Below are 19,231 nucleotides of genomic sequence, written 5' to 3'. Positions count from 1 at the left end.
TCTAAAGACACTTTTCTGGGAAAGGTAAAGAACACCTAAGGAAGTTACAAAAGGGCAAGGAAAAGAGTCAAGAAGGTGAAAATTGCAGGGAAATGATTTTCTTAGGTCTATCTCAAGTAAATGGAACTGGAAGAAGGATATGATTCAAGCCTATAAAGTTAGGAAAAGAATGGGTATAATAAATATGGACTTGATATATTAAAATTATTTAGAGTTTAAGAGAGAGGAATGTGAGACCACTGCAAAGCAACACTGGTTCCCAGAGAAAATTCTTCTTGGTAACTAGCTCCTTAAGTCCCTGGATCCTTTCTAACTCTCAGCCTCTGCAAGAGCTATCTCATTTTTGTGTTCTGTACTGCTGTGGATGGTGACTATAGCGGGCAGTCTATTGAGAAAAAGTAGCAACTAAACACTGAAGGCCTAAGAGCTAGCCTTCTATTCCTATCTAGACCATCTCAATTTTATATTTAGTCAGTTTAGCTCTTGCTCTCCCTGATGTATTGTGAATTTGTGAATGAGAAAGTAAAGTATGAAATAAGTGAATATCATAATTGGCTTATCTAAGACTTTTATTTGTCAGTTTCCTTTCTCTTCAAAAATGTGTAACTTTATTTTTACTTGTACTTTTTATATGATAGTTGTGTCAAAATTCTATTGATATTATTTACCTAGCATAAAACCCAGTGTGTTTGTCTGATTCTGCACTGGCTGCTCTAGTGATAAGGTATGTACTTACTCTGCAATGGAGAGGTGACTAGGAATGGCTCTGCCCTTCCATGAATTGGTCTTCATCCTTTTAAAACAGCACCGCTGGAGTGGCAGGAACCCCAAAAGAAGTCTAGACAGGAGAATGGAGTTCTAGTTCTGATTCTGCTGTAGCAGAAATTTTGTTTTCTTTTCCTTTTACCACATTGTTGAGATTCCTGGGACCTAGTTTTTCTGATTTGTAAAATAAAGGGTTGGATGTTATGACCTTGAATGTATATTTCAACTCTAATATTTGATGCCTCTAAGGAAATGGCTCTCCTGAGTCCTATTTCCCCATTCTCATCCCTTTTAATCCAAGGTTTATAATTTTGTCTCCTGTATTCTCTACTTTTTAGCTTTATTATTCAGAATCCTGATTCTTGCCTCTAGGCTATTTCTTTCAGATTTCAGCATCTGCCTCTCTACTGAATTCATAGAAGGACATTAGAATTCAGTTTTCTCACTTTAATAATTTTCCCAGTTGAAGTTACCCAGAGTTATTCTTAGTTAAAACTTGAATTCTTGAGTAAAACTTGAAGTACCCTTTTCATTATTTTTTCCAAGTCTTATATTAATATACTCAAATTTACTTGTTCAATATTATTATTGTGTGAATGGACAGTGAGCTAATCAACCATTCAAAATGTGAGAATCCACTTTAAATTAAGCCTTGTGCTGGAAGTTTCAGGTTTTGAAACAACCCTTAAAATGTGCTGTGTCAGTTCTGAAACACTGCATATTTTTAGTACTAAGTTAAATTTTTTTTTAAGAATTGGCCCTGATTGTTTTAAAGAAAAATGAGTTATGGTTAACCAAATTTGATCACATAGCCGATTTCTGATAGCAATTCTTTCTCAGAATCACAGCGCTACAGTAATATGTAATGACTCCACCCCACCCCTCTTCCTTATTTGTAACAGCTAAACAGCTACAACATAGACAGTTCTTCAGGACGTCTCTTTCCCTGCACAATACACGTGACTAAATTTATCTATGATGATTAACATGAGTAGAGAAGAACTTTTAATCTTAGGATACTTCTTAAATGGATTTACTGAATACAGCCGTTGTACTTATAGGTGACCTAGACATGTGGCTTAAAATAAGTGAGGCTTATCTATGAATTTTAGAAGAAATACATTAATTGGCCGGAATGAAAAAATGTCTGCCTTTGTGTATTAATATACTTCTATCCAACTGAAAGCATTTACATTAGCAGAAAAAGCAGCGTCAGTCCCTGAACAATGACAAAAAAGTTGTTCTACTTATATTGTAGAATGCCAAACCATTTAGTGGTTTAAAACAATTTCTCGTCATTCTGTGGGTGACCTGGGCTCAGTAGGTGTCTCTTGTGGGGAATCCCTCATGTGATTGTAGTCAGATACCTCTGTCCCCAGCTGCTATCTGGATACTTGGCCAGGCTGAATATTTAAGCTAATTCAGTCATATGATTGGCAATCAGTGCTGACCGTAGGCTGGGGTTCAAATAAAGTGCCTACGCTTCGGCCCTCTGTGCAGCTTGAATGTCTCACAGCATGGCGGCTGGGCTGCCTGGGGGGCATTCCAAGAGATGGGAAGTAGAAGGTGCCAGACCAACATTATCTCCATCATATTCTATTGGCCAAAGCAGTTACGGGGCCTGACCAGATTTTAAAAGGTTGCAACATAGAAACCACCTCTTGATAGGGGAAATGGTAAGGGTACATTTTAGAAGAGCTTGTGAGATGGAGATATTGTTAGGCGATCTTTGGAAAATACGATCCATCAAAATAGTTTTAAAGAAATGTCCTACCACATCCTTTAATGATGGAGTTGGCAGAGGACGGTCAGAAGATCAAATCCAACCCTCTGGCTTTTTTTGTAAATAAAGTTTTATTAGGACACAGCCATGCTCATATATTTACGTGCCATCTATGGCTGCTTTCATGCTACAATGGCCATCGTTCAGTAGCTGCAACGGGACCATAAGCCCTGCAAAGCCTAAAATATTTACAGTCTGGTCCTTTACAGAAAAAATGTTTGCCAATCCCTGACTCAATGTCTTTATTTTTTAAAAGAACATTATTCACCAAAGACATTTGCTAAAAATTCCATAAATTTAAATTTTTATTGTCTGTGAATTTTTCCTGTTGCCTTCTTCTCTAGGGAAAACGTACCAACTCTAAGAGCTCCCACGACTCTGTTGTGGTCCTCTGATACATATAGTTTCCACGATGTTAACTTGTTTTTTTCCTTCAAAATAGAAGCCCTCCCTTCTGTCTCCACCCCCACCCACCAAAGGTGGGCTTTGTTGGCTCATTTATGGTGTTACTTTCTTTTATCACATATTGTATGGGTTGCAGTGGTCCTGAAGCCCAAGCCTGTCAGCACATGACAATAATCTAGGGAGTGTTAAGAACTGCAGAAGTCAGTACCCCATCCTCTAGAGATCCTGACCTGGATCAAATTGGGAAATAGGCTTCAGTACTTAAACATTTATATGTAGTGTACCTACAGAAGAACACTTAGCAACTATTATATATTTCAAAGTCTAGTCAAAGCAACAATAAAGCAATCCATCTTTTATAAATTAATAAAACTATATCAACCTCTTGCAAAGAAGTGATTCCAACTTGATCTGAAACAGACTTTGTGTGCTCATTAGCTGCTAGAAAAAAACCTATTAAGAAAAGACATAGTTTCCTTGGCGGGGGGGGTGGAATGGATACTTTCGTATATAAAGAATCATGACAAGAGGAGGAGAAAAGGAGTTCAGGAAGAAGTACATGATGATGGAAATGGTGGGGGGTATTTTAATAGTTATACCAGTTGCTTATTGTGTCAACTAGAAACATAATATGAGAAATTTCCTTGAAATGAGTGAGGTGTGGGAAATAATGAGGGACTTAGCATGGAGTGCTCTGGAAAGAAAAGCCAAGGACAAAAAATTAAACCTTACCATCTTGACTTAGGCAGACTTGGGCATTTATGTGTGTTGGAAGCAGGGGGAATAGAGTGAAATGGGAGGCACAACCAAAGGCAAAGATCAGACTTGGAGAAAATAATTGAGTTATGTGTTAAGTAACCAGTTCCGTCTTGTAGGTGAATTCCCACGTGGCTAGGGGTATACACATTTCAAACTGCTACTAAATAAGTTCAAATGAGATTGTTCAATCCTGGTTCAATTCAGTCATGGTATGTAAGGAACCTGCCTTTATCTGTGGATAATTAGGCAAAGGAAGCTCATTTCTAAAAGGCAGCATCTTGAATGTTTTCTGTAACTGTAATATCAAGCATACGAATTCAATAACTTAGCTGTAATTTCGGATTGTAATATTATTTTCAATTTTAATAAGACTAAAAGCTGTAGCTGCTGTGATTGAAATATATTTTCTGCCAACGCCATGGCGCTGTTAACGCATTATTTATTAAGTGCCACCGATTTCGTTTTCGTTTCACACAACTATACGCAACTTGTCTTTTTTCTTCCTAAAGACTTAAACAACTAAAAGAGATGACAGATAAATCAGCTAGTTGCAGAACGATGCCGTATTTTGAGGAACTAAGTTGGGGGATGGGGGCAGCGTGTCTTGGGAATGGTTTGAAAAAGAAATGGACCTGGCTGAGCGTTTAAGTGGAAAGTTGGTCTTCATTGCTGAAAGAAGGAATGATTCTTTAGAGGGGTGATGGTAAGAGATCCTCAAAGATAAACTGAGGCATATTAAAAATTTTAAGAGTTTACTTGAGCAAAAATTGATTCGTATCGGGCAGCGTCCCATCTAGCAGATAGAAAGGAGATCCGAGGAGCTGTACAAAATGAAAGACTTTTATGGCCAGACAGAAGCTGGAGCAAAGAAGTTATACTAGGCAAAAAAAGCAGGTTGGTTATTGCAAGGTTATAGTAGGGAATAGCAGGGGTCTATCAGGCAGATCACCTAACTCGAGCAGATCAGGTGATTCTTGGCTGGCTGGTTAAGATTCCATGTCGGTGAGAGCTGAAACTGTAAGTTAAGTCTCAGTTTGGTGACACAAGGCTTAGCATAAGCAACTCCCTTTTGGACCTGTTGTATTGTTTTTAACAGAGCAAGAAGGATGTTGCAGTGATGTCCACTAGAAACTTCTGAAAGGACGGAAATATTCTGCACTGTTCAAGGTGGTCACAACATGTAGCATTTGATATGTAGCTAGTGCAACTGAGGAAATAAAATTTAAATTTTATTTATTTTTACTTATATTTAAATTGCCCAGGTGGCAAATGGCTACCATATTGGAGAGCACAGCACAAAGAAAACACAATGTTCTTGGAAAAGAGGAAAAGGAGATTGAAAACAATTTTTTTCATCATTATGGGGATAATCCATGAATCAGAATGTTTGCAATTCAAACTTTGTCATAATCATCACAGATGAAAATGGACATATTTTTCTTCCTAGTGATTCATTTTAATAGTGTATTTGTGGCAATTATGGTTATAAAAGTTAGCCATTGATAATTATAAATACAGCCTGTCAAAGGAGCAGGTAACTGTGATGATTATATGATCAGGAAAAACTTGTTTTTCACATACTCTGGTTTATAAAACTTGCTATAATATGTTATGTGTCACCTTTAGGTTAAACCTAACAAAAAACAGTGCAGCAGATTTATAGTCACAGGAGACATCTCATCCAGTAGTTAATTTGTAGAAAAATTTCATTTTTTCAGTTTGAATGAACAGATGGCCTATTCATTAAAATTCAAAAGTAGATAATTACTTGATTCCAGTATTTTTAGCAAAAGGACATTTTATAGCATTACGTTAGGGGAAGACTTATAGGTCTTAAAATGCTTTGTGTGACTGGACACATAATTCTCCACTGTCTACAACTGTCTGCCATGCTAACTGAATAAGACAGTTAAAAATAGAATTGTAGCTCTTCTTCAACACTAAAACACTCACTTGAAAAAAAAAATTGCTCATCTCTCTAAAGAAAAACTCTTCACATTAACCCTGAAACCCTGCCCAAACATTCAGCAAATGCTTATCTATCATTTTTGTGCTGGACACTTGAAAATAGGATATACATTTGAAAAGATTGCCCCTGCCCTTAAGAAGTAGAGTCCAATGGTAAATGTTCATTGATCTGTGTCCTGGGTTTTCTTACAACTGAGTAGCAGTCTGCAATTTTTTCTCATTTAAGTAGTTCAATAAAAGTGAATATTTAGTAATTCATAACAGAATATTCATATGTTTAATAGTTCTGTCTGGTAAATCTGCTATAGAAGGTGCCCGTTTGCTGTGCAATGATGCTCATGCTGATTTTTTTTTTCTTTTCTTACCACCCAAAGCCAGTATTTTTTTTTTTTCCCACAAGTGTTCCTCCTGTTCCTACATATAGAAAATGAGAGAGAAGTAACATTTGTTTAATTTCCCTCATTCTTAGGAAGCTCGGAATAAAATTGCTTCTTCATTACTCTGGCTTTCCTCACCTAGGAATTCTTGGTCTCTTTCTTTACTACTTAGGTCTTGGCTATCTCTCTCTACATGGACTTTTATTATCTTCTGTTCCAAATATTTCTGGAATAATTTCATAACTTTTTTTTCCAACTTCTAAAGTGCATTAGTTTCCACAAAACACTTTAAGATTTCTACAAACTGTCATAAGGTTTAAGAATGTAAGTTTACATCTTTCCCATGAATCAAATTATGTATAGGAAATTTGCCACCTTGAATTTTAAAAGAAAACAACTGTCCTCATCCATTAGATTTCATCTTCATTCCAGGGTTTGCTCTTTTATTGAGTTTTGGCTTGACATATTTTCTCCATTTGGGCCTTACACTTTGGAAAGGATGACCCCTTCACCACAGGCATTTTCTTAGGTCCATCTTGACAATCTTATCGTAAAATCAAAGAGAATAAGAAATACATTTCTATGTATGTGCATTCCTAACACACCTGCTGTCAGCAGTAGTTTTTCATTTGAAATGCAAACTTTTTCCCTATATGACTGTTACACAAGGACCCACTCACAATAAAGGGAGAAGCTTTGTCCAGAGTAAAGTACTACCTGTCTGCAAGCCCTTTTTCAGAATCCTTAGGGCCAGATGTTTCAGAATTCATACTTTAGAAAAGTAATATTGTACATGTAGTATATATTATATAGTACTCCCAGTTGGGGAGGGGGCAGCACCTATAATCAAACACATTCACATTTCTGCAGCAAAATGTATAAGTGTACATTTAGGTCAAATAAAGACTATAAATAGCCTCCCGTTAGTTCAGGAAAGGTCTTGAAGCCAAATGAGAATACAACTTTAGGATTTAGAGAGCAGATAAGGAACTGGGCACCTGATAGTAACTATCACTCCCACCCGACTCCTGTCACTCTCTCAATGACTATGAATATTCATTGACCAATAGAACTAAGCCATTTGGGATCTGCACATAAGGAATTCCATGAAGAACTATCGGTATGACCTAGAATCCCTGTAGGTTCAGTTCTGATCAGTTCTCAGGAGATATACAAAAAGAGTTCTCCTAATGGCCAACACAAAACTCCAGGTAATCAAATACTGAACTGTTATTTTTGATACGTTAACTCTTTGCTATTCTGCATCCTATTTTCTTAACCTTATCTCTCTCCTTTTATTTCACAATTGACTGATCCATCATTTCCATTTTTCTCTGTCTGCAACTTTTCTCCAACTTTTTCTTTCTTTACCTATACCTTCTCTAATAAAACATTCATATCCTGTCTACCCCATAAATAGATATAATACATAAGGCTTGAAGTTTTGTCTAACGAAGTTATAACTCAGTCCCATAGCTCCATTTCTCTTCTGGCACATAACCACAAAACTTAAGATTATAGCTGGCTCCTTGTGAATTTGGATAGGTAATCATTGTTCAGCTCAGGATCTAATGTCTTTGAGGGTATCACATATTTATCCTGGGCACAGAGAGGGACTAGAAAATGTTTCTTGCCTATGGAAAGCATGGAATCTTTCAACAAGTTGACATTTACGTTTTCCCTTCCAGTAGAGATTTTTGTTCTGTGGTCTGTGCCTCGGAATGTATCTCACTACAAGTATGGATTATCTCTGGGGGGTTTTCATCTGTCCCTGCTTTTAATTCGTTTTGATACTGTTATGGTAACCCACATAAAAGAGAGAGTATTACTTCCGAAATTCAACCAAGTTCATTCTTAGGACTGTTGGCTGCATTTTCTACCTATAGAGCTGGAAAAGCTGATCCTTATTCATTTATCAAATAGATTTATTGAGTGCCAGCTTGTAATACTTTTTCATAGCAAGTGAACAACAACAAAAACAACTCAGATCTGTCTCTATGCCATTATTTTCTTCGTGTATTAAAAACATATATCTCTGGCTGATATATACCAAAGACTTTTTTTTTGGAAAATAGAAATCCTTATTAGTGGATTTTAAACTACCTTCTCTAATGTAAATAACAATAATAAATTGATTTTTATTAGGGAAAATATTTCCCAAGACTTGTTTAAGCTTTCCACTCATCAAAAGCCTGCTTGTTGTAGCAACTAAATTTCAGTTCCGGTCAAACGTGCATACTGCCCAAGAAGGGGTTAAGTAGCCCTATGCCTTTAGTGTTTTCTCATTTCTACAGGGTGGTATTAGCACAGGAAAAGTCTTCTGATTTTTGCTGTGCTTTGTAATGAATAAAATATGTGGGACATGTGAAGAACTTATGTAAGCTCTTTGTCTTGGTCTCACTGAAAAGCTTTAATTTTATTCTTACTTTATAATCTTGGAGATGTCAACAGGCCCCATGCCATCTTTCATGACTTTATACTTTCCCAGTAGAGACCATGGACTTCAAAGCTTGTTAGGCGAGCATTAAAAATAAAGGCCCAGAGCTAGTGAACTTTAACATTATTTTTCCCTGTGAAGCTGCAGTGATATACAAGGCAGAGTGTTTTCTTAGTGTTCAAGCATAATTTAAGATCACACTGTGCCAAAAGTCTTCTATATTATATTTGTATTCTGAGTCCTAATAGGTTAGGTACCAGAGTTTTCTTATAATATTATTTGGGTATATTCTTATATCCCAATGTTTATGTAAAAACTGTCTATTGGCCAGTAGTACAGCATCAGTTAACATCTATTTCAGAATCTTCACAACATAACACACAACAACTTTTCCTTTGGATCTGTTGGTAATCATTACCCTGTCTTGAGGCAGAGTGCAAATTCCTTTTATTTACTTCTCTGGGGTATGGGTGTGTGGGAGAGAGTTTATAAAAGGAAAGGAAACTAGTTGCTCAAATGAAAACTCCTTGTCTGTTCTTCATGTGCGTCAATGGATGAACTAAAATCTAGGAAAACTGAAATATGGGCACTAATATCATGTAGGGGTACTTGAATTCAGAACATAAATTATTTAGGACATTTGTAGATAGGGACAAATTATTCATGGACAGTGCTAAGTCATTAGGAATAATAATTTTTGTGTGAATTAGTTTCTTTAAGAGGATTTCTTAAGGAGCTTTATAGCAATGGTTCAAGGACGGGTTGCTGATCAGATCAGGGTGTGTGTGGAGCCTGCACTCCTTTAATCTGGTCTCAGGTAATCTCTAGATGAGCTTCTCTGGCTCCTTGAATCTGCCTCAGGTGGTCTTCTCTGGAATGAAGACTGTAACTCCATTTGTTGGGGGGTTTAATTCTGTAAAGAGCTCAGAGATATTGTTACGTGTATCCCTTGAGGTGGAACCAGGACCTGCCCCAAGGCTGCACTGTTGTTTCTTGGCTGCTCTTCCCTTGTCTCTGCATCCACTGCTTTCCCTTATTAGCAACTGTTTGAATCTCCCTTTTGGACTCAGGGAAGGTTATGGAGGCTGGAGTCTGTTCCCTACAAACAAGGAATGGGGGACATGGAAAGGCTTCCATGCCCAGGAGCCCAACAGGGTCCTGCTCAGTTTCAATAGTACTGTAGTATTTACTATTAAAAAATATCGGCATCTAAGTGGACCCGTGCATTTCAAACCCGAGTTGTTGCTCAAGGGTCAACTGTACGTTTTTTTCTCCTTCTGGACTACATAGGCAATATAATTTAAATGAAATCTTCAAGCTTTCCCACAAGTGTGATCACAGCAGTGGGTCGTTTTCACTAACATTCCCATGTATTCACTCATGAGAATTTACTGATCTCCTCCTATTTACAACCAGACACTGCAGGATTACATGATTGGCCCTTCAGTTAGTTTAGTGTATACTAACGTGTGTAGAAAGCTTCATCACACACCAAACTCTTTCACATAAGTTTCACGTACTAATCCTGTGAAGCAGGTAGCTATTATTCCCATCGCACTGATGGAGAAACTGAGTGCCTAAATGTCTGACATTTCAAGAGCAGTGAAACCAGAATATTAGCTTAGAACTTCTGATTTCAAAACTCTTCCTTCTTCTGCCTCATAAGAGCCATTACAAAGGTGTTAAGCGAACTTGGATAAAAAAGACGTAACCTCTGATTGAAGCAACAACATCTTGTTCACAGTGGATTCTTTTCTAACCTTTCTAGTCTTAGGTGAAATTGGATTAAGCACCCATTTGACATCCTGTGAAAAGCCTGGTGTCCTCCCCTAAAATATCTGCCAATTCCTTAGTTTTTTATAATTACGTAATTTACATAGTTACTCCAAGATTTCCTGCTTTCCAACTTCGCATTATCGCTCATTCTTCATTTCCTTGCCTCTCTGTTTATTGATGTTTCCAAGCAATGGATCTTTCCTCAAGCTTTTATCTTCCTCCAAGCCCTTCACACAGGAAATTCGTGTGAAGCAGATTAATTTGGAGAGAAATGTAGGACATGAATTCTGGCAACGACTAACTGAATATTGTACATTAGAGATCCCTCCTACTAAAAGTCTTCTAGCCTCCTCAACATGAGGCTTTCCAGCAGGACCATTTCGCTGAAATCTCCAGCTTGTTGCTCGTCTTTTTCTTTTCCTTGCCCCTGCTCATTTATCACTCTCCTCCTTCCCACTCCTAAATGTTATGAACCAAGACCTTGGACCCTGCCTCTCCCTCCTTAAAACTGCCTATCAAAGTATTTTTTCTTTTAAAAAGAAAAAAAGAATTTCCTCAAGAACTATTTTTAACCTATATATTTTTTTGTCTGGCCACATGCATTACCTAATTATCAAAACCTATTAAATAAGATCTGTAGTGAGATAATGGAAGAGTAGAGAGTTAAATAACTTACCCAAGGTCTCCAAGCCAATCAGTGGTAGAGCCAGGACCTGATATTCTCAAGTATGCCTGGAAAAAGGCTGTCATTCTAGCATCAGTAGGATATTCTTATAAGTCTTGCTTCAGAAATTTTTCATAATCACTTCTATTTCAGGTGGCACCTGCTGGGGAAAATTATTCAGTAAAGTAGCTTTGTGTCTTTATTCTAATTCTATCCTAATCTAGTGGCAACATGGATTACTTAAATATTGCAACCTAGTATTAGCCTATTTTTAGCTTGCGATTTACATCTAGTAGAGGTTTTTTTTAAGTGGAAGTCAAAATTGTCCCTTTAAATGTAGAGTGTTTTGTATACACATGGACATAGCTGACTCCAGGGCTTCCGACTTTGGCACTACTTACATTTGGGGCTGAATAATGCTTGGTTGTGTGGGCTGCCTTGTGCATTGTAGGATGTTTAGCAGTGTTCCTCTACCCTCTAGATGCCAGCAGAACCTCCCTAGTTTCAAAACCTCCCTAGAACCAAAAATGTCTCCAGACATTGCCAAATATCCCCTGGAATTAAAACTGCCCCCAGTTGAGAACCATCATGTTATATCAAAAACTCTCCCAAGGGACTTCCATGGTGGCACAGTGGTTAAGAATCCGCCTGCCAATGCAGGGGACACAGGTTCGGGCCCTGGTCCGGGAAGATCCCACATGCCGTGGAGCAGCTAAGCCCGTGCGCCACAACTACTGAGTCTGTGCTCTAGAGCCCACGAGCCACAACTACTGAGCCCACGTGCCACAACTACTGAAGCCTGCGCACCTAGAGCCCATGCTCTGCAACAAGAGAAGCCACCGCAATGAGAAGCCCATGCACCACAACGAAGAGTAGCCCCCACTTACCGCAACTAGAGAAAGCCTGCAAGCAGCAAAGACCCAACACAGCCATAAAATAATGAATGAATGAATGAATTTATTTATTTAAAAAAACCTCCCAAACTTAATATTAAAACATAACAGAGACAAAAATCGTATGATGAGTGCCTACAAGTCTGACAGTGATAATAGTACTTGGCATTTGCCTGTCTCTAAGTAACTACAGACATGGCCATTCATTGTTTAGGCTAATTGAGGTGCTCATGTATCACAGAAATAATAGAGCAAAAATGCATTATACTAAAATTAAGCTTAATAAACTTGAGACAAATTATCTGTTCAACTCTGATTATTCAGGGAATGATCGTTTCCTATGTGTGAATATCTCTTCTCTGGCCTGTCTTTACCTTTCTTCATCACTAGAAATTGAAATTAGTCCACAGATATTTATTTAGTGCCTTTTGAATACTTTAAAGTGCTAGAGGGCTTTCCTGGTGGCGCAGTGGTTGAGAGTCCGCCTGCCAATGCAGGGGACGCGGGTTTGTGCCCCGGTCTGGGAAGATCCCACGTGCCGCGGAGCAGCTGGGCCCATGAGCCATGGCCCCTGAGCCTGCGCATCTGGAGCCTGTGCTCCGCAACGGGAGAGGCCACAACAGTGAGAGGCCCACGTACTGCAAAAAATAAATAAATAAAAATAAATAAAGAATTTCAAAACGTAATGTGTAGAAAGATTATAGAATCATGATATTTGTGAAATCCTTCCAGAGTCCTGTTCATGTCAGGTCAATGGTTGAGCCATCTGCAATAGGTTTAGTAAATTCTTACTCCTTAAGTATCCTCAAGGACAGAAGTGCTGTAATGTAAGTTGCTCCTTCCAGACTTTCACTCTGATGGTTCAGATGATTTTCTGTATCCAAATTGCTTACATTTCAGTCTGTTTCCTCATGTAGGTTTCCTTTGTGGATATGTATGCCCTAAGACCTCAGAGTTAGAAACCAAAACAAAAAGTGAAGTTCAAGTATATTGATGTGCATGTTAACCTACCTCTCTTTCTCTTTATTTTTTTTCATAAGTGAGATTTTTTTCTAGATGCCTCATTTATGTTTTTGATTTTATTTCATATTCAATATGTATTATAATCTATTGTAATTTAGTACAAAGAAATATTGTATCAAGTATATTTATAGCAGTCATGACCAGAAGGGAAATCAGATGTGCCTAATTGAAGAAGAAACAAAGTTCTTCACTCATGTGGCTTGAACCTCAACCAGCCTCTTATACCTCAGATTCTGTTTCATTCCATTTGGATGACTAGTACTTTTGTGCTTCTAGTAAGAATTATTGCTGTGATAATATCAAAGACGTGACTTCTCTGAATGGAAAGCTTGGTCCCATCTAAAGTATTATAAGGACCTGATGGTTAAAGAAACTATGAAAGCACAAATAGTTTAGGGAAGAAAAATCTATGGTCTCCCTCTCTCCCTCTCTCCCTCTCTCCCTCTCTCCCTCTCTCCCTCTCTCCCTCTCTCCCTCTCTCCCTCTCTCCCTCTCTCCCTCTCTCCTCTCTCTCCTCTCTCTCCTCTCTCTCCCTCTCTCCTCTCTCTCTCCTCTCTGTCTCTCTCTCTCTCTCCTCTCTGTCTCCATCTCTCTCCTCTTATCGCTAATCTGTAATGAGAAACTGGTAAACCAAAAAAAATAAAAACAAAAAACACTAAAGCAAAGTTAGGAAGAAAACATGTAATACTAAAACAGGGCAATTTTTCACAGGCATTTATTCAATGGCCAAAAAATGATTGTTCAATCAAAATTAACACCTCATTTAAGGAGCAGGAGTTTAGATCCAGAGAGACCATATCCTTTTGGACTTGAAATCAAACTTAAATAGAGAACTGATAAGGTGCTGACACACTGCCCTTCTTTAATTCAAGAACAAACTTTCATCTCATAGTGAGACAGTCTTTTTCCTTATGTTGGCTTAAAGAAGACATATATAAATGACTGACAAGAAGTATTCTTAAGGAACACTGTCTAAGAATATAGTGTGTGTCCCTGGCAATGAGATGGCTTTTCCCTTTAGTTAGCCCATAGTAGCCTTATTTCTACTTTCTTCCCAGATGACAGTAACCCTCATCTAAAATGACCCTACAAGACAAGTTCAGTATAATAGTATTGTTAATCCATTGAGAAAGCAGAGAGTAAATCCTAAAATTTCTCATCACATGGAAAAAGAAAATTTTTGTGTTTATATGAAATGATGGATGTTAACTAAATTTATTGTAGTAGTCATTTCACAATATATGTAAGTCAAGTTATTATGCTATAGACCTTAAACCTACATGCAGTGTTCTATGTCAATTATATCTAAATAAAACTAAAAAGGAAAAAAACAAGATATATAAGAAACCTCATCTCCTAGAGAAAATGTATATATGCTGGTCACAGCACAGCTCAACCACCACAATGTTGAATGTTCCTATTGAATCTAGGAGCTACAGAAACCCTCATGAGACAATACATAATGTAAAAGCTGTGGTCTCAAACCTACAAAATCATGAACGTATTAGAGAATGAAAGAGATGGAAGGTCTCGTCTAGATCGGACCTTTGATAAAACAACTGTCTCCCTTTAAAGACCAATCAAGTTGTCTTGAATGTTCCAACCAGGATTGTTGGAACTAAGCACAGAGTGTTCATAATTAGGTTATTGCCAACCATTCTGTCTCAGCTTGCCAGTAGTAAATCTCTAAACTGATTTGCCTTATCATGAAAGTCCTATGGTACAAAACCACCGGTTAGTGAAAAACCCATGAAGATAAACAAAGCCAGGAGATTCTGGGTCTCCTTGTAAATTCAATGTCTTCTTTTATTTATAGGACCTACTGATTCTTATAAAAGATAGATAAAAGTATAGATGCTTTATTATGGATCTCTTAACACTTAGCATTTCCCAAAAGTGGTACATAAATAGGGATACCAAAGAGCAACAGGTGGGTTGATTATTGCTCAAAGTGGCAAAATTTGGTACTTACGGGCTTCCCTGGTGGCGCAGTGGTTGAGAGTCCGCCTGCCGATGCAGGGGACACGGGTTCGTGCCCCGGTCCGGGAAGATCCCACATGCTGTGGAGCGGCTGGGCCCGTGAGCCATGGCCGCTGAGCCTGCGCGTCCGGAGCCTGTGCTCCGCAACGGGAGAGGCCACAACAGTGAGAAGCCCACATACCGCAAAGAAGAAAAAAAAAAAAAAAACAATTAGTACTTATGACTCAGCCCTTTGCAGATCATAAATGGGCATGTGGTACCAGAAGTAGAATAAGAAATACTGTCAAGTTACTGTGATAAAGCTTTCAGTTATTCATGCTAATGGCAGGAGTGATAAAAAGAGCCAAATGAAACTATAAATAACCCTTACATTTTATCTTAGCCAGCATTCCAACATCTCTCGCACAAATAACTTTAGCAGTTTAGCAAAGTTCAAACAAAAATGATTTGAATATTTCTTTCCTTTCCTGGTAGAGATAGGGGATAGTAAAAATAACACCAGTATAGTATCACATTTAAAAAAAATCAAAACTGAATAAAAAGCAGAAGTAGAAGACATAAATTAACCACATTTTGGAGTATTATGAGTTCCTCAAGTAACAGTTCTAATAGCCTCTCATCGCTGTTGAGTTTAGCCAGTGAAAATCATGGAAAAAGTCTAGAACTCTACTAGGATGTTTGAAAATGTCCTTCTGCTATTCTTTAAAAAAAAAAGTATTTGATTTGCAATCTAACATATTTGAAAATCAAACTAAATTGAAATATTAAAACAATCATGAATAAATGCTAATGATTCTCTTCTGTTGTTTAAAGAAATAGAAATTAATCAAATCTGACCTGAGGGGCTTCCCTGGTGGCGCAGTGGTTGAGAGTCCGCCTGCAGATGCAGGGGACACGGGTTCGTGGCCCGGTCCGGGAAGATCCCACATGCTGCGGAGCGGCTGGGCCCGTGAGCTATGGCCGCTGAGCTTGCGCGTCCGGAGCCTGTGCTCCACAACGGGAGAGGCCACAACAGTGAAAGGCCTGCGTACCGCCAAAAAAAAAAAAAAATTCTGACCTGAGGTAAATTCATCAAAATATATTCCTAAAGTTAACAGCAAATTATAATTATATAAAAACCTCCAAGCTGGCCTATTTCTACAGTGCTGTAAGCCTCTGCACAAGTGTGCTATATATTCGGCCTACTTGACTTTTTCCCTATTTGTTTCCCCACATCCCTCCCCTCGCAACCAAAATTACCACACGTAGGCCTACCTACTTTCCATGCACATGGAGTCCATTTAAAACAAATCCTGTTTTTAGACACTGTGTGATAAAGGAGTTTATAAGGGGAGTGGCTTCAAGATGAATCTAATACTTTAAAGGAGGTTGATCAGGTGGGAATAAGGGCTGCTGGGTGTATGCAGTAAACTTTTGACTGTCTTGTTCTTAGTTTTCTTAAGTGAACCACTTAGTCCGTACTTGGAAATCCTTCGTAAATGTATAATCACTTCTAATTTTGCTTCAAGGCTGGTGTGTGGCGCGGTGAATGAGCTTAACCAAATTCACATTTCACATCAGTAACTCATCTTATTGAGCTCTTGGAAATGACAGCACTTCTAAATGTCTCTCGAAAAACTCTCATTAATGCCTTGTGTGTACCTTTCTTTCTTTTTAGTGCCCAGTCACTCTTCCTCCCTAAATTACTCCCCATCCACACAACAGGTATAAGGAAGGATAAGTGATCAAATTATGACTCAGGGTAACAATTTACAAACACTTTGTTTCTGTTTAACGTTTAGATCTTTCTGTTCATTAAAAAAAAAAAAATACAGTGCTTTTTAGACCTTTCTCAACTATTATATGAGATCAGATCCCTTTCTTCCTTGGCTATTGTGAATATATTGAATCTGCAGTGTTTAACTTAATCTGGAAAAGATGTTTGACATCCAACTTTCTATTTTTGTTTCAGCAAGTATTTAAAAAAATTTTTTTTGCTATTCTAATTAATATGGGATTCAACCTTCTGTTACCAACACTAATTATTCATATATATATAATCACTTATACCTATCTTTTCCAAAAAAGTGAATCAATCTTGAGAAAATTAAGAAAATATCAGATCAGGAAAATGAGCTGTAACCAGAAGTGAGTGAGTGTTTGCACAAACTCGAAACCCCAGAGTCCTATACAATTATGCTGTGAACCTTCTAGAAGTCATATGAGAATGGGAAACATGAACAGTTATAATATAAACTGTCCATAAGTTAAAACAGATCAGTGTTATATGAGCATGGTTTTTCAGAGAAGTAAGGGGCTCTAGGACCAAGTAGAGTGGTCACTGTGTGGAGGGACATTTACAGTTTCCCAGAGGGAGGAATATCTGGATTTTATAAATTAGTTCTGATGTGATGGGTCCACAGATGCCTTTTAAGAAACCACTGAGCGAAAACAAGACTCCCAATGTCTGGCCATTTTTTTTTTAGGTTGGTTAGTGGTTAAGAAGACCTAACTCTGAAACTGTCCAGCAGGATTCTTAGCAGTGGTCTAATTCCTGTGGATTCCTTTCCACTGAAGACTTTAAACCATGGGACCCAAAGAGACAGAGAAGCAGACTTGTACAAAATGAGCTGTGTATGAAAGTTCTTTAGGCATTATTCATTCTGCTCTTAGTTCTAGTAATATAGTTAAAGCTAGAGCTTTCAGTCAAAAAAATTTTATAATGTGTGAGAAAATTTTACTATGTTATACGTGGGAACCTCCACCATAAGACTATAGCTGTCGAAGCAATACTACAACAAATGTTGGCTGGACACGGCCAAGTAGGAAGGAGTACAAAAATACTGCATTCTGCCAGGTAGATCAGTGTGAATTCTTGAGATTCTTTTTTCTTCTTTGGGTGTGATATTGATTAAAACCCCAAAGTTCTCTCCTCAGCCCCCCATAGGGAGAAAATCTGAAACAAATCTTTTCTCCATTTAAAAAACAAAAATGAAAAAATATTATCCTACATGGACCTTGATTGGTTTCTGTAATAGATGATGGAATATTGTGCTTCGGTGTAATCTAATAAGCCCTACCTACATTTAAATTATAAGAAAGAAACATGATGCAAATAATACCAATAATAACAGGTAGTATTTACTGAGATTTGCTATATGCCAGCACTGTGCTAAGCATTGCATCTGCTTTATCTCATTTCATTTTATAAACTACCCAATAAGATAGGTACTTTGCTTTTATCATTTTATTAATGAAGAAACTGAGGCATAGAAAAATTAACATCTTGCCCAAGGACACAAGGCTAGTAAGGAACTGATAAGAGAACCAGAACTTAACTCCTGGTCTGACTTCAAATGATGTATAAATGTCTTAATTATGTTGTATTCTGAGCCTATCTTTCATTCTTGAGTGGCAGATGAAATTTCTAGAGGAATAGGCTTGCCATTGAGAGAAAGGGCTGGGTGGGGATGTCATGGGAGGAGCAACTGAAGCTTAAAAAAATATGAATTTCCTGGGTTGGTTTTGATGTACCTATCAAGAGAAAGTTTCCCTTCCTGAAGTCAAGAAGTAAGGCGTGAAAAAGCTAGACTTTTTAGTGGTCATACCCGCATAAAAGTATTTCCAAACTTTTAGGATTGTTGGATACATTCATTTCTAAATAGCTTCTTAACACACAGAGGAGGAACAGATACACAGTTCAAGAGTAGTGAGTAGATTTTGTCTGAAACTTTACCCTAATTACTGCGGCATTCTCTCTCCATTGATACCATTCAGATGAAATAGTTTTCAGGGTAGAACAGTGCCCTCTGAAGGATTGATCTTGCATCAGTGGTACATGAATTCAGCTTTTTAAGACGTTTTTTAATATATAAGATTTTATCTCAATAGGTATTTGAACAACCCTATAATTTTATAAATATTATTGCTTAGGTAAAACTGGATTGATTTTTAAAAAGGTGGGAGTAAATGTAAAGCTAAAACTCCGAAAAGTTAAATATTACAGGAAGCACATAGCTAAAGTGATAATTATGGAGTCAGTGCATGAAGGCCTGACGTTTGGACAAACTTGGTAGCATTAGTTCCTTTCAATCACTAGCTACTGCCAAGCATTAGGCTTGGCAGTAGACCGTGGCTAAGTTACTTCTGTAGACTGTGGCTAAGTTACTGGGAGGAATAATAGAAGGGTAGGATTAAGTGTAGAATAGATTGTGTTGCCTTTTTATTTCTTCCCCCATTATGTTAGGTGATGGAATTTTTAGTGTACATAGCCATGACTTTTTTAAAAATGCATTTTTTTTCATTTCCTTCATGAATAGCATTTCCTTACTTTCAGGCAACAATGTATACCCAGTGCACGCTGGTTTACTTAGCTTTTTCCTTCTTTAGCATTTCATTTTCCAAATCCTTTGTGGAACATCA

General features: G+C 37.7%; 1 protein-coding gene across 2 annotated transcripts in view; it reads left to right on the top strand.

Annotated features, from left to right (window-relative positions):
* PRKG1 (protein kinase cGMP-dependent 1) overlaps positions 1–19,231 on the top strand; it is a 1,182,918-nt gene that overhangs the window by 434,651 nt on the left and 729,036 nt on the right. The gene's annotated exons all lie outside the window — the stretch shown is intronic.

Source organism: Aethalodelphis obliquidens, unplaced genomic scaffold, assembly GCF_003676395.1.
Source record: "Aethalodelphis obliquidens isolate GAN/ISIS:26980383/991018 unplaced genomic scaffold, ASM367639v1 scaffold11, whole genome shotgun sequence".
Taxonomy (NCBI): Eukaryota; Metazoa; Chordata; class Mammalia; order Artiodactyla; family Delphinidae; genus Aethalodelphis; species Aethalodelphis obliquidens.
This window is presented reverse-complemented; position numbering and strand designations above follow the sequence as displayed.